The 15990-nt window shown below is 42.3% G+C and overlaps 1 protein-coding gene across 17 annotated transcripts in view; it reads right to left on the reverse strand.

Moving 5' to 3' along the window:
• DAB1 (DAB adaptor protein 1) overlaps positions 1–15990 on the reverse strand; it is a 1146801-nt gene that overhangs the window by 393494 nt on the left and 737317 nt on the right. Inside the window, exon 2 of one of the 17 annotated variants that reach the window (XM_086717106.1) lies at positions 6927–7014. The exons of the other annotated variants lie outside the window; for them this stretch is intronic. The gene's annotated coding sequence lies outside the window, so the exon portion shown is untranslated. The remainder of the gene's footprint in view (positions 1–6926; positions 7015–15990) is intronic. 17 annotated transcript variants of the gene reach the window in all.

The raw sequence follows: 15990 nt of genomic DNA on the forward strand, positions 1-15990 counted from the left end.
AATTCCACAGTAACTACTAAGTTGCTCATGTTCTCACTCTGGTTTGAAATGTGCATATTTTAGAGGCTGGGAGTCAAGTCTCAACCCTAAACGAGAAAGCCACAGAATGCTGTCATTTACAGACCTTAAAACTACTCATTTGACTCACTAAAGGGATTTGCCTTGGTCTCGGGATGTAACAAACTTAACCAAGGCAGCTGTAGATTCAAACACATGCAAACCTCCCTGCTGCCCAGCAGATAACACCAGGATTGCCATGGACACTGGTTTTGCTCAAGTTTCACACGTATCAGAAGCGTTTGATCAAGAACAACAGAAAAGATGACTGAGGAGACCCACAGAAATAAATGAGGACCGATTTCCACCATTCAACTATCTTGCAGAAACTTTCCTTTACCAAAAATGGCCCAATTTACCCGTTGGTATATTGACTGAAGTTCCCACTTGAGAGAGATCTATGTAGTCATAACATAATAAAGAATAGGCCAGAATCCACGAATGACTGGCTCATGAGTGAAAATGAGCCCACAGGCCAGATATTATTAGACTACAAATGTTTCATTGTTGTTGCTTAACTGATTTAGTGGCACATTTTTAAACTGATGGATTTCACATTTAAAAAACAGATGTCTAGCTTTTCTTGAAAAAGCTGAAGACCTGGTTGCTTTGGTCCAGCATTCTCTTACTGCAACCATCGGCTGGAACTGAACGGTGGCTTACCCAGTGCCCCCCCAACCCCTCCCCCTGGACTGTCTCACTCAGTAATGTCAACTACACTGCCTTCATAGGCACCTGAGCTCGTTGGTTTGGTCATAGGAGGCACCTGAAAGACCATTCAAATACACCACAGCTGACACACACCCTCATTTCACCTAAATAAATACAACCACACTTCTTGGACTGCTCCTTCACCCCGGGTAACAGGAGAATGGTGAGAACAGCCAAGAAGGCTACACAAAGGAAAGGCTGTTTTACCACCACCCACCCAACCACAATCTCAAGGCTACCAGGGACTCCATGAACTGGAGCACCTGCTGACGTTCACAGCCTCAGCTGCCCTGGCTCCCACCACCCTGCCACTTTGTGATCCATTCACACCGACGTACTTACGGCTCCCCATACACAGAGGTGCCCATCTCTACCTTTATCTACCCCTGACCTAGAACGTGCCTCCTTCCTGTCTCTGTTGATCTGTGTCTTCCCTGGTAGACTGTACACACCACAAGGACAACTACAGTTTCTGTCACATTCGCCCAACACAGTACCTGAAACATACTTACTACGAGAAAGATCCACTGGCAAAGTCCAACTCAACTTCAAATTACTTAGCTTAGATGCTGACCCTTCCCTACCCTGGCAGACTTCATCCCTCAACTAATATTACTTTTTTTTGTTGTACTGAGCCACCACGTTGCCATCTGTGTATTTGTGCTTCACAGACTAATCCTGGATCTCAAGAAGAAAGCCTACGTGTTTTATGGCTATATCCACGGAGCCCGCCATTGTGCCAGCACCCTGCAGGGGCTCAATGAATACTGAGTAAAATGGATGAAGGGATGGAACACGAAGTACTTCCTCATAAACCATCAGTCTGTGTAATGGACACAGAGGTAACCATCATCCTCCTCGTCACCATCCCCTTCGTTGTCGCTATCACCCTTGCCGCCAGCACAGCATCTCCATTTGATAAGACAGCCAAGACCCATGGCACACAGCTTTTCGCAAGGGAGCCAAGGTCCAAATGCATGCCTCTGTGTCTCACACAGCCGAAGTGCAGCCAAGGGGGTGGAAAAGACCAGCAGCCCAAGGGCTGTGACTATTCTACGTGCCGCCACCTACTCTTTCACACCCTCCCGATTTCAAACCCAAATGAAACAAGTGCTGGTTTAGATCACGTCCAAGGCATAGCTGCCATCATATCAGTAACCTGTAATGCACCTAGAAGAGAGCTAGCTGGGTAATGTATGCATAACTCAATTCTGGTAGTGACATGCTTGACGTCCTTACCTACAGCACATATCTCATATCGTCTTTCTCTGGAGTTTTCTGTAAGTTATGGATTAATAAACTTTCCCTAAGAATGCAGCCTTATTAATCTCGCAAAATACTCAGAAAAAGAAAATATTTTATTATGCCCATGTAAAGTGAATTATGATAAACAAAGTCCCATGTGTGCTGACAAGAAATAAAGTTGCTTTCTGCAGCAAATTGTATTTGTGATCCTGGTCGTTTCCTCTCCAGTCAGATGTGGAGTAAACAAAATAACCACCTGTATGTGTCCTGCTCTGTGAGGACAAGAGCGGCCATCAAGGTCACAGACAGATGTGACCCAATTTCTAAGGGGAGAAACAGAAAATTAGCACAGTTGGCCTTATTCAAGCCCCTCCTCTTAAAGCTGAAAAAAAAAAAAAAGCAGAGGCAGAGAGAGAGGAGGTCTGTCATCATTCCGCTGTTCTCTTCATTACATTGAGGCAGATCTTTCAAAGGCTAAAGCTGTGTGCCTTCCTGGAATCTATCTCACTTGTCTGAAGGTAGAGGGGTGAGGGAGAGAGGAGCAAGCATTTGTGGCATGTACATGGGCACTGGGCACTGCTCTAATTGTGCGGCCACATGTTCCTTAATGTACAAAACAGGCTTCTAAGAATTGAATTTTCAACTGAGGCTCCAAGAGTTAAGCGACTTGTCCATGGCCACAGACCTAGTTATCAGCCAAACCTTGGTTTGACCATCTGTAAAATGGGGATTGTAACACTCATCCTATCTATCTGATAAGATCAAAAGAGAAGAGAAGAAACCTGAACAGTTTGTGTGTGTGTTTACATGAAATGCTACAAAAATGTAAGATCACCGCAGCTGGAGTGCAGGTTCACCCGTGGACTTCTTCCTTCATTCCACCTAAATGTTGAGTACTTAAGGGCTTGAAGTAACCAAAGATTCAGACAGAAAGCGACATTCACTGTAAAGGGAAAAGCAGTGGCACCAGCTCCACGATGAACCCCTTGGCGAACCTGCAAGATGGGTGCCAGCTCTCCAACCTAAACAAAGTCTCCACATCTGTAGAACGAGCATTCTGTTCCGCCAGGCCACAAAGGAATCCAGCTCCGGCATTGATTCCAGAAGAGCTGTGATGTTCACTACCCTAGAACTGTGTCTTATTGGGCCACATTTCCACTCCTTCTCCCTTACAGACCTCACAATCCCTCATCCAAATCTCCTGGGTCTGGTCTGTTCAGAATGCAGATCTTATTTTGCATTTTAGAAAGGCAGCATATACTATGTCATACACTTACACTTCTTTGTATTGTCTCTGGCTAGGGCTCCCCACCCCACAAATTCATTAATACTTCTCAAGCCATATGTATGACCATTCATACTCAGAGGGACCAATAAAGATTATAAGTGGCTCATGTCAGATCAGATCAGGTTTTGCCACTAAATGAATGATAAAAATATTCTGACTTTTCAGAGCATTCTAGATTTGGGAATTGCAGAAAAGGGACTATATGGCCCTAATGTTACTGTTCTACTCACCAGGGCAGGCACTCATCGCTGACAAGGCTCCACCTGGCAAGACAGAGATTGAATGCCAGTGGCTACTGTCAACATTTTGCAAGGGAGGTGGGATGGGACGGCGGGGTAGGGAAGCTAGGGGAAGAACGAGGGTTTCACTTCGCTGTTCTTGAGCTCTGCAACATCAATAAATACTTTTGTAAGAGACTAATTTTTCTGGCATATGAACTAGTCCTTTGCCTGTTTTTCTCTGATCCACTCCTGGTCCCTTCCCCTGCTCTGCTGGGTGTGGCAGGAAGCCTGTCCCAAGCACATTTCCCAGGCTCCCTTGACAACTGACTTTCAGTGAGGTTCACTTAATGGGAAAGCCTGGCAGGAGAGAGGAAGTTGGAGGAGAAACTAGGGTATCTGTCTCCCTCTCTCACTCACTTTCTGCTTCAAGGTGGCATACCTGGAAGTGGCCCAGTCTCCTCTATGGTTCCAGCCCATTCCCGTGTGGGACCTATTCCCACCATGCACCCTCTGCTATGTTTCCAGCAGCCACGGATCCTGGGCTCCAGTAACAATACACCTTCCCTTTGTGCCTGCAGATCTAGAAGCAGCTTCTAGTCTTTGTGCTTTGCTTCTTTGTCACAGTTTCAGCTCTGCCAACACATTTTTCACTCTATGAAATTTTTCCTATTTAGTTTCCTGTATTAAATTCTTTCTGCTAAGGTACCTGGCATGTGCCTCCTGACGAAGTGATCACTGACACAGTGCATACTGTCACCATTAATAAGTTCTGCTTGTCCTGGAGATGTGGCTGCTGCAGTTTTGGGTTTGTCCAGGGACAGTCCACAGAGACGCTCTTCACCCCTGACACACACTGGTTGGCAGAGTTTCAATCTTTACGCTATAATTTTACTTGTTTTTTGTTTGGCAAAAATATGTATTAGATTTTATTTATCTTTCGTGTTTTTTTAATTCAACATACAGTATAATATTAGTTTCAGGTGCACACTACAGTGATTCAACTGTTCTATACAACACCTGATTCTCATCATAACAAAATGCAATTCTTAATCTCCATCACCTGTTCAACCCACTCCCCTCCCCCCATCCACCTCCCCTCTGGTAACCATCAGTTTGTCCTCTATAGTTAACAGTCTGTTTCTTGGTTTGCCTCTTTTTCCCTTTGCTCATTTGTTTTGTTTGTTTGTTTCTTTTTTAAATGTACATCCAAGTTAGGTAGCATATAGTGCAATAATGATTTCAGGAGGAGAATGCAATGATTCATCCCCTACATATAACACCCAGTGCTCATCCCAGCAAGTGTCTTCCTTAATGCCTCTTGACCTTTTAGCCCATCCCCCCCCCCACAACCCCTCCAGCAACTGTCAGTTTGTTCTCTGTATTTAAGAGTCTCTTATGTTTTGTCCCCCTCCCTGTTTTTATATTAATTTTGCTTCCCTTATGTTCATCTGTTCTGTATCTTAAATTCCACATGAGCGAAGTCATATGATATTTGTCTTTCTCTAATTTCACTTAGCATAATATACTCTAGTTTCATCCACATTGTTGCAAATTACAAGATTTCATTCATTTTGACTGCTGAGTAATACTCAGCAATATATATACCACATCTTCTTTATCCATTCACCAGTCTATGGACATTTGGGCTCTTTCCATAGTTTGGCTATTATCCATAGCGCTGCTATAAATACTGCGGTACACGTGCCCCTTTGAAACAGCATACCTATATCCTTTGGATAAATAACCTAGTAGTCCAATTGCTGGGTTGTAATAGGATAGTTCTATTTTTAATTTTTTGATGAACCTCCATACTATTTTCTGGAATCTCTGCACCAGTTTGCATTCCCACCAGCAGTTAAGCTGTAATTTTAAATCAGCTGCAGATAACCCATGAAGTGAACAATCACCCACGGTAACCTATGTTATTACCATGGGATCTGATAAGGAACTACAAAGTCCACCTCATGACTGCTCCCCAAATACTTCCTCCTCAACTGAAACAATGTGTGAGAGAGGGAGTAACGCACATTCCAGCAACTGTGCAAAATCCCACTGCAAACTTTGAAGCTGAGAGCCCTTTTGTTGTTGTTGATTTCATGCAACTCTCTTGATCTGATGAAACCAGAAGGACAGAAAAAAAAAAAGGAAAGGAAAGAAGGGAGAGAGAGAGAGAGGGCAGTACAGGAAAGGCAGTTTGCGAGTAAAAGGAGACAACAGAAACATTTGTAATGACAGCAGAAGGCCCTTATTTTGTTCTCAAAGATTCAAAATAGTTCACTAATGGGACAGGACACTTTTCCCTCTACTGCAAAGGAACTACAGTAGACGTTAAAAACTAGAAGTAGTAAAAATTTAAGGTGAACTTTCTTGAAAAGCCAAGCATATGAGGCATGAAAGACACGTCAACAGTGTCCTTGAGAAATTCTCAACCTTCAGAGGAACCCAGAGAAACAGACAAGGAGCAGAACAATTGAAGATGTAATGAAGGATGGTGTTTAGTAGAGTCTGGGGCTCAAGATGCCTGAGAAAGATACACATGCCTAGGGAAGCAGGCAGAGGGAAGCATCAAACGTAGTTGAGTCTATGTTGTAAGATCTGTATTTTTTAGAAGAGGGCAATGTCAGTCCATTCTCCCAACCCCCTTCCTCCCAGCCATGTTGATTTATGACTACTGGAATTAAGACTTCCTTTACCACTGATACATTTGGAGTAGTCAAATGTATACAGAATGGTATCTGAACTCACTCATAAAGGACCCATGGATACCAAAGGGAAAATATAGTGTTATCAGGGTAACCAAGTGGTCAGCTTCTCCTTCCCTTAATTTTGCTTTTATGACACATCCTCTTTTATATCAACCTATAATTACCACAGCACATATTAGCTTCACTCCAGAAAATACAATGCAACATGATGACAGGATGTGAGAGAAAGGAGAAAGAGGTACCACACTCAGCAAGGGAAGAAGAAGAATTTGAAATTTTATCCACATCAACATCGTAGAGGTAACTTCTGGAGAGAAATGGGTATCTCCACTAGGTCCTAAAACATACATAATATTTGAATGGGAAAAAAATGAGTGGGAGTGGGCTGATCAAAGAATTAATAACCTAAGGAATTCCAGAAAAAGAGACACACAAACAACAACGAAGAGAGGCAGACAGAAAAGGATAGCAATCAGCAGGTAAGCATCAGGGCCATAGGTAGACATCTCTCCTGTTGTCCCCATTTTTGCAGATATAAGTTATCATTTCTATGCAGAATAGTGATTGCTCAAATAAAAAATGCTTGAGTATTTCACTGTATTATCATCATAACATATCTGAGAATCTTAAGTCAAGATGGTGAGGAAGAAAGAACACCGACATGGGTACCAGAAGACCTGGATCTCTATCCCAGCTCACCTTGATGACTGGACACATCTTCTCATTTCCCTGTAGCTGTGGCTGCTCATCTGAAGGTTGCAGTAACATTCACTGACCTGAGATGCACCTAGAAAGTAGAACCAGACTGTAGCTATCGGCCATAATTTGGCACTCAGGCAACTAGAAGACGACGGCCGGTCTGAAATGCCAGACTAGTGTATCAGGAGCCAGACTCTGGCCCCCAGCCCCTAGATCATGTTAGTCATGCTAGACAGAGTGTCTACCCCGGAAAGGACTTTGCCATCCCCTCACACTCCAGGGGGAAAACAGACATCTTTCAAAGATCTCTGCTATTTCAACAAGGAAGGGGACTGGCTGCTGCTTGGCTTGATCAAGTCCTAGGAAGCCCCATTCCTCACTTTTACATCTCCACTGGGCCACTGGGACAAAGGACATCCCCTTGCCAGTCGGTCTGTGAAGGAGGGTGGTGACCCTGTCAAGGGCGGTGCTAAGCTCCCCACGGCCCTTTCCTTGAAGCTGTTCTGGGTATCAAATGAAAGCACATAACTCACCTAGTACTTTGTGGGCACTCTATGAGCACCAGTTTTTCTCCTCCCATCCTAATGCCCCACCATCCAGAGCAAGAAATACAGGTGGAATATGATGAAAACATATAATTAGAAAACGTAATTTTTAGAGACAGCGTGTACAATGGCAACTACAAAAATATAAAGCACCCAAAAATAAATCTAACAAGAGGTTAGACACCTTTATGAAGAAAATTACAATCTGTATTGAAAGACATTAAGAACTAAATAAACGGAGAGGGGTAGCATATTTATGGGTAGAAGGGCTCAATACCATAATGATATCATCTCCCTGAATTAATCTATAAATTCATTGTAACTCCAATGAAATCTCAAGAGTATTTTTGTGTAACTTTAAAAACTAAGTATAAAACGTATATGGAAGACAAAAAGCCAAAAAAAAAAAAAAAAAGCCAAGACACTAGTGAAGAAGGACATTGTAGGGATTTGTCCTGCCAAATGTCAAGGATTATTATAAAGCTTTAATAATAAGCTATAAGATAATAAAATTAATGTAATCTAGGCATGAGAGTAGACAAAATATATGCCTGAGGGCTCCTGGCTGGCTTAGTTGGTAGAGCATGCAACTCTTGGTATCAGGGGGGTTGTAGGTTTGAGCCCCACACTGGGTGTAGAGATTACTTAAAAATAAAATCTTAAAAAATATATATACATACACACACACACACGCACACAAACACATCTAGAAAATGATCTTAAGTGCCAAGATGACTTTTTTCCACATGGAGGAAAATTAGAAATAAAATAAATTCCTACCTCACCATAGACACACACACACACACACACACACACACACACACACACACACACACACACACACACAGACTCCACATGGATTATAGAACTTAAATGTGAAAGACAAAACAATAAAACTTTTAGGAGATAATAAAGGACAGTATCTTTAGGACATCAGAGTAAAAAAAAAGAGTTTCTTAAACATGACATAAGAAGTACTAACCATAAAAGAAAAGATTGATAAATTCAACTACATTAAAATTACTAAGATAGCAGAAGGTTGGCAAGAATCCAACTTCTATGTGGTCTATAAATCTATTCATCTTCCCAAAGGAATAAATTACAGTAACCTTTTTGCATTCACTACGTTCTAACAATACACACCCATAGCTTAGATTCAGCATATGGCTGGCCCATCTTTGACTTCATCCACAATTGGATTACCGGAACTTCTGGTTTAATTTTAATGTTTGAATGGTTGTGTTTTATATTGAGAACTTCTGTGAGCATGCATATGATACTGCTCAGAGTAAGTCCTCCAATCTCAGACAAGCACGATCGTGTGCCATCATCACAGTGCATGGGCACCCGTAGGCACTCACGAGGGAATGGCAGTGCATGGCATCTCTTCCTCACCCTGTGTACGCTGTATGCATTGCCAATGATCAGTCATACCCAAGGCTGACTCTCACTGTGCTATCTCCTGGACTTTACTGTTACTCCCCAAACTGCTCGTTGAAAACTGTACTGGCAAAATCAAAGAGAAAATCAAAGGGGTGGACTCTCAGCCATGATCAACATAAACCTCATGGGAAAAGCTAACCTACTATCTCCCACATAACCATGATCTCCCCCAGTGAGCCTACAAGTTTTCCACTTTCTCTTTCCATTCTTTCTACCATGCATCCCTCAGCAATATAGTAGCATTTACTGTACATGTTGACATGTATATAGTAATACATGAATACAGGCTAGGATAACATAAGAAGGAAAATGTCTCCCAAATATGACATGTGTTTCAGATGGAGCTTTTCCAAGATGTCCCTCACATACACCAAGAGAGATGCTTGCATTGGCATGACTGTGCCTAATTGTCACACCCTGTTATTGACAGTAAATTATTTCTTGGGGCCCTAAGGATAAACCTTCAAAGTATGTACTGTCTGGGTACCGAGTAATTAATTACATTGTAATTTACAAATATCCTTTTTGATTGAAAACACTTGTAGTTATTTTTCTTCTAATGAAGTGGACAGCTTTACTGAATCAATAGGGCAGATTTGGGTAAGTAGTTATTATTGATTCCAAACGATGTCAAGAAAACACAAAAATGACTTTTAGTTGGGGCACCTGGGTAGCTCAGTTGGTTGAGCACCCAACTCTTGATTTCCTCTCAGGTCATGATCCAGGGTCATGGAATCTAGCCCCACTTCAGGCTTCATGCTGAGCATGGAGCCTGCTTAAGGTTCTCTCTTTTTCTCTCCCCCTCTGTCCATCTCCCCTGCTGGCCCACTCATTCACTCACTCACTCACTCTCTCTCTCTCTCTCTAAAATGAAAATAATCAAACAATGACTTTCAGTTGATGACAGTTACTATTCAATTACAGATCCAGTTTACAAGACAAAAAACTATATTGTCAAGATCAGTGAACAAAGGAAACTCAATACTGTCAATACAAAACCATTACTTCACCCCAATCTTTGTATGCACATGAACTTAATGTACTACGAGAATGCACACAATTCAATTCTGCAGAAATTAATTGAACATCTACTATATTCCAGACACTGTTGTTAAAAGGAGAAGCCACATTTCCTTCTTTGAGAAGCTTGTAAATGTCCTTTATTCACGGAAAGTTCCTAGACAAATCAGCTCTTTCTTATTATCTCTATAGTGACCAGCTAGAAATCGGGTAAGAATTCAATGGAATTCTTTTTCTTCCCAAAAGAACATTCAAAATAATTATATGAAATGATAAACACCAAATTTAGGGCAGTTACCTCTGGCTGAAGGAAAGAGATATGACCAGGAAAAGGTTACTAGCAGGCTTCAACCTCATTTGTGTGGGCTTATTTCTTAAGCTGAGTGGTGAGTACAAGTGCTTTTACTATCCTGTTACTTCTACTTCGTCTTAGGTCTTATATATATACTACATTTCAAATCATACATATTGCTCTCATGATAAAATTAACCCCTCTTCTTAAAACCCATTAAGTGATTACCTACAAACCTGTTCCCTGGTCTATCTCATAAGACTGAAAAGGGCTCCTTGAAATCAGAGGTACTATGGTAAGCAAACTGAGACCTTAATAAGTTAAATGACTTTTTTTTTTTTTTTTTTTTTTTTTACTGGAGGAAACCTCTGAAGCTTTACTATGTCAGTAAATACCATGTCTTAAGAAGAGTAAGATATATAATTCAGTGATTTTCAAACATCTTGGGGCATGGGACATTTTTCTCTCTGAATGTTCTTTCTTTTGAAATACTCATAACCATCTTGGGGAACACTAATGTTCCCTGGAACACGATCTTGAAAATGCTCTATAAAGTAATCCATTTCAGCCACATATTGTACATTACAGCCACAGCGAACTATGCCCATCTCCAAACCAATGATGAACCTTCATGCCCACCTGTCTTTGCCCACACAGTTCTCCCAGTCTGGATGCCTTCAAGCCCTGAGAAATTCCTGGTCAACCTTCAGCTTCCAGATGAAATGCAATCTCTTCTTTGAAGCCTTCCCAACTCTTTCCTTTCTTCAGATATAATAAATTACTTTTCTGGACGCTTTCAGTGCCACGCAGATATTTTCTGTACCATATCTCACCCTGCGTCAATTATTTATGCATGAGGCAGGATGCCTAGATGACAGAGGCTGTACCCCTGCATCTCGATACTGTTCACAACGCTGAGCACAGAGTCAGGGCCAGACATAAAGTAGGAGCTCAGGCAATATGTGTTAAATGGACACAGAAGTGGTGCCTATGTGGGCGACCTGAGTCAATTTCCCAGATACTCTCCAGGCATATTTGTTAACTTTTCAGTCTTTACTAGCAAATGTGACACTAACAAGAGTAGATATATTGGATACAAAGACTGAAAAAGAGACAAACTCAGACAAAATAGGGGGAAAGGATGGCTTAACTGATGGATGGTGAACCAACAGATTACCAGGGTCTAGTCAAGAAACAGAGAGACTGGGGTGCCTAGGTGTCTCAGCTGGTTGAGCGTTCGACTTTGGCTCAGGTCATGATCTCATGGTTGGTGGGTTTGAGCCCCGCATGAGGCCCTCTGCTGACAGTTCAGAGCCTGGAGCCTGCTTTGGATTCTGTGTCTCACTCTCTCTCCATCCCTACCCTGCTCTCTCTCCCCTCAAAAAAATAAACATTAAAAAAAAGAAGAAGAAGAAACAGAGACTAACCAACAGAGAGAGTCAGAAATTGCTATGAAGCTCAGAGCTTATACACGGGGTTGGTCATTTTGCAGATGCACTGTAGGTGGTCGACACTGACTTGAAGTCACCCTGAACTGTCACATCTGTCTGTGAGGGCACTCCTCTCATTTTTATCCCCTAAGCTAAACAGCCCATCTTGGCCATCACAAAATTTGTATCATTTAAGCTATGAGTTGTTCTATTCAGCAGAATTGTATTTCTGTTTTCCTTTCTCTTTATGAGCATCCCCCACTGGCACTGCAGATTGGTTATACATCAGGTTCAAATAAAAATAATAATAATAATAAAAGCAAGCCAGCAATTTCTCTCCAATAGAATATGCTGCATATTTCATGAAATAGAAGCCAGAGGAGTTTTATGATTCCTGAACCAAAACCTTTCCATATCTGAAAAGTAAATGGAAGAAAAATACAAAGAGCATCTCACAGAAAAAGAAACCCAATCATTTGCTCTCCAACCTAAGCAAAGTGTTGAAGTCATTAATCGACTTGTGTGTATGTGTTTCATTATGGACTCATATCCTGCTAATATGCATTTCATAGATTGAGTTCAGTGCTAGTTTCCATGAACATGAATGTACTTACCAGAAAAGGGTTTTCTTTTCCTACGGACACTTTTTTTTTTTTTTTTTTTTAGAACAGAACATCTGACTGGCTCCTGCTCTTAGTTTTGCAATATCTCCCCTCCACTCAATTTTTATTTATATTTCAGGTCACTTCTCTATCCTGGTATAGAAGACATTCTGGTCTAGAAAAAAGAGCACTGGATAAGGAGTCTAAGAATTCTGGGTTCCAATGGTGTCTCTCAGCTGTAGAGTTGTATGTTTCCTCCAACCTGATTCATTTTCCAATCTGTAAACAGGGAGACTTCACTATTCTACTACCAGAATCCAATCAATCAAATAGTCACTTTATTTTCCTCAAAACAATTGCTGAAAAGTACAGTGCCATGGAGGTTTTAGCATGTTATGTGTACCTCACAATTCCCTTCAATTTCTAATAAGCTAAACAAAACAACTTTTGCCTGGAATCCTAAACTGTATCTCTTCCTCCCCATCTCCTGGTTAGGAAAAGGAAAAAAAACAACAAACAACGGACACTGTTAGAATACTTAAGCCTCAGGATATTGGTAGCAGAGAACTTTTCATTATCAAAGGGGACAATTTGGATCTCATTTGAAGGATAACGTTAACAGCTACGTAACATTACATGCTAACTACTGTTCCAAGCACTTGGGTGTCAATTTCCATAATCTTCACAACAATCTTAGGTAGTAGGTCTGTTATTTTGTAAAGAAAACTGAAGTATAGAGAGGTTAGAGAAGTCAGTCAAGGCCACCAGCTGGCAGGGCTGGAGGAACTGGGGACTGAACCCCGGTAGTCTTAGCACCCAAGTCCAGACTTCCACCCACCTGTTATACCACCTTTTAATGTTATAAATCTCTGCTTATCACAGCTGGTAACAGACAACAGCAATAATGCTATCTCTGCGTACCTGCTTACTGAATATTTTAACAGCACAAATGGATGTCAACATACTGACCAACACTCTCATCAAGTCGCAAGTGTTCAAAAAATCCACCATCAGCCCAATGCCCTGTTGACAACAGAGCAACACTCACTTTATGTTCTCAACATCTGACACTCGGAAAAACACGCAGCTTGCTTCTACAGAAAGTCTATTCCATTATTCCCTCTTAAGTTTTACAACCACTGTGAAAGACAGCTGGGACTGCCTCTCCACTCAGAGACAGCATAACACAGTGGTCAGGGCAGACCGTGGGACCAGGATGCTTGGATTTACTTTTTTTTTTTTTTAAGTTTATTTACTTATTTAGAGGGAGAAAGAGAGTGCAAGCTGGGGAGCAGCAGACAGAGAGGGAGAGAGAGAATCCCAATGCTGTTGGCGTGTAGCCCAACATGGCAGCTGAAGCCAGGAACCAGGAGATCATGACCTGAGCAGAAGTCAAGAGTCAGAGGCTTAACCAACTGAGCCACCCAGGCATCCCCAGAACTCTTGGATTTAAATCTCTAGTTCTGTACCTTATTTGTTGCGTGACCTTGGACCAGTTACCAACTCTCTGTGTGCCCCCCCCCCCATTTCCTTATCAATCAAATGGGAATGAGAATATAGCTATTCACTTCCTAGGGTTATTTAAAGATTAAATAAAGGAATGCATGCAAAGTACTTCAAAGGGTACCTGAGTCTTAGTAAGTGCTCCAAAAGAGCAATTATTCTTATTATTTTTATTAATAAGACAGGTGACTTGCCCAACATCACAAAGTCAGAAAGCACGTGGATTGGACCTTGGCCTTCTAATTCCAAAGATTATCCTATCTTCTTAGCAGGACTGCATGCTAGTTACCGTCCTCCTGAAATCCTGTTACATGCCAAAGCGCCCAAATGGGGCAGTTTTCTCTAAAAAATTGCTCAAAGATCACATAGGTAATCTGCAATATTGTCCTCGTTTTGCAAATGACAAAGCTGAGGCTCTGAGAGGTCATGTGACCTATCCTCGATTCCTTAACTCAACCAGTGCACATTCTTTGCCACAGTAAGCCCTCAATAACGATCGGAAGTTCCTGACAACAGCCTTCCATGTAGGCAATTTTTTAAAGTGCCATCCAAAAGACATAAACTGTGATTTTCTTGCTTTGTTAGCTTTATTAGTTTGAGAGAGGGATTAAATTCCTACAAAAACAAAATGTTTGACTTGAGTGAATTATCGAAATGAAATGCTGCTTCCATTAGATGCTTCATCTGCCTGCAGGGTGGCCCCAGGCACCGGAAACCCACCAAATGCAATTTTTAAGAAGGGTACTATCAGGTACCAAAGCCAGACACCCACCCACTGAAGGGAAATTACTTTGGAAGGCAAAGGGGAGTGAAGCAGCATATTCCTTTGGGGCCTGGGGAGAACGAGAACAATAAGTGATAGCATCTCTTCCCCGCAGCCTCCCACAATGGTGTATCTTACAACCGAAACATACTGTGGAACAGCTTGTGAGAGGAGCTTCATCAACAATAAGTAATTTTTATTCAGATTTTATTGTTGAATACAATGAACATGATTAAATGTTTCAGATATGCCTATTCAGACCTTAAGCAAACCACCAAGAAAAAAAAAAAAAACTACTAAAAATCATCTTCTAAATCTGCTTTAGGAAGAGATTTTAATTGCCAACTTGATGCTTAGAACTGAATTCCCACTGGAGAGCTGCACTGCTCCCAAGAAGACAGTAACACACGTTTGCACTTCCCACCTCGGCCTCTGCTCTCATCCCTGCTGATGCCCTTAGCGTCGCCAAATAGTTACAATGTCAGTCTTTCAAGTCACTGCATTTTGAACTTCCGAAACCTTTACGAGGGCCTCTGTGTACGGAAAAGAACAATAGCACTTCAAAAGCCATGTCTGTGCGTTCTTCAATACTCCATTTGAATGCTGGGGTTTCAATCAAGGACATCAGCAGACAATTTCTGATTGCTTAGAAGTTGACTTTTATAGGGCTTTGATTAGGTTGCCCTTCTCAATAGGAAGTCAAGAAAACCTTTGATCCCTTTCAAATTCCAGAATTGTCACCAAGCCTTGTCAGGATAGGAAGTGAAAGAGATGGGGGAGGGGGGTGCTGTGGAGTGTTCGTTCCTACTCCAGCCCAGCTCTCCATCTCTGGCCCCTGAACATCTATCTCCTTGCCCGTGCAATTCAGGGTTCCATCCAGAATCACTCATCATTGAGATAATAAAAACAATGGGTGCTAATTCAGGGGGTGGGGATGGTTTACAATTTTATGGATTTCCTGAAGACCTATAATTGGCACATAAATGTACAAGCGTGAACCGGATAATTAGGGGGTTCTGAACGCAAGCCACCTTTAATTTATATGATTACTTGAAAACATGTTAACTGTTGTGAAGTGTCAGCGGAACCCCCACAAGGCCTTTATTCGAAAGTATCAACACTGCGAAAGTGCGTACAACGGGCCAGCAGGAGGGGGGCGGGGGGGAGACGCGAGAGCGGATCCTCGCTCGGGTCCCGGTGACTCGCTGGAGCTTCACATTAGCACCCACCTCGGAGGACTTGCTAGCCGGACCGCCCGCCCAGCTCCCGGGCAGCAAAAGACGCACTCGATTCCGCAAGCTTTCCACTTGCCGATTTTTCGAAGGATCTAAGCCCAGGCGTGCGCAGGCCTCCAAATGCACAGGCAGGCACCGACCCACGCCAGCACGCAGCCAAGCTCGCAGACACTCGCGGGAGCGCACAGATGCCCGCGCCGGGGCGCTCTCCGCTCCGAACGCCGCCGAGCC

This window comes from Puma concolor, chromosome C1 (genome assembly GCF_028749965.1).
Source record: "Puma concolor isolate L17-30 chromosome C1, mPumCon1.1.hap2, whole genome shotgun sequence".
NCBI lineage: Eukaryota > Metazoa > Chordata > Mammalia > Carnivora > Felidae > Puma > Puma concolor.